The sequence below is a fragment of the Orycteropus afer genome, unplaced genomic scaffold, assembly GCF_000298275.1.
Source record: "Orycteropus afer afer isolate SDZICR_OR568_19922 unplaced genomic scaffold, OryAfe1.0 scaffold01799, whole genome shotgun sequence".
NCBI classification, from domain to species: Eukaryota; Metazoa; Chordata; class Mammalia; order Tubulidentata; family Orycteropodidae; genus Orycteropus; species Orycteropus afer.
The window spans coordinates 14477-15125 of record NW_006923386.1 but is presented as its reverse complement, the minus strand read 5'-3'; the positions used below and the strand labels follow the sequence as shown (position 1 = coordinate 15125).

Sequence of the window (649 nt, the reverse complement as noted above, 5' to 3'; positions counted from 1 at the left end):
AGACCATTTGATTGTCTGATTCAAAATGGCCAATACCAGTCCATTTCAGCTAAATAATACCTAGGATATCGATGTTTAAGCATTCCATTTTATTTTTGACAACTTTCAATTTTCCTAGCTTCAAACTTTGTGCAGTCCACTTTCTGATTATTAATGAATGATTGCAGCTGTTTCTTCTCATACTCAGCCTGGAGTATGGCTAGCAGGGCCATATGAAGTAATTCCCTGCAGTGCAGGGAGTCACAAGCTGACTGCTGTGTGCCTTGATTGGTCTGTAGGGACATGGTAGAGCCTCCTCAGCAGACATTGGGCTGTGTTCTGTCTTCTCTGTGATTCAGGTAGCATGAAATGATGTGGGACATGGAGCTGGAGGTTGGGGGACAAGATGGGTGCAGTACATTCTGACAGGTAAGGGAGAGTATCAGGGGACAGACTTGAGGGCTTATGGGCCAGAAATGAATAAAAGCAGAAAATGCAGGGAACCCGAGTAGATTGAGGATCTGATTGTTGAATGAGGAGGGATTCAACAATGAAAGGACAGGGTCCCTCTTGCACAGGCCTGGACCACAGTAAAGGATCCACAGCATGTAGTTGCTTCTCCTCCCACAGGTCCTGGATGCAGGGGAAGAAGAGGGTCTTTGATCACGGA

The 649-nt window shown here is 45.9% G+C and overlaps 1 protein-coding gene across 1 annotated transcript in view; it reads left to right on the top strand.

Annotated features, from left to right (window-relative positions):
- Positions 1-649, top strand: part of LOC103213375 (zinc finger protein 343-like) — a gene marked incomplete at its 3' end in the record, with an annotated part of 29579 nt that overhangs the window by 19985 nt on the left and 8945 nt on the right. The window lies entirely within an intron of this gene.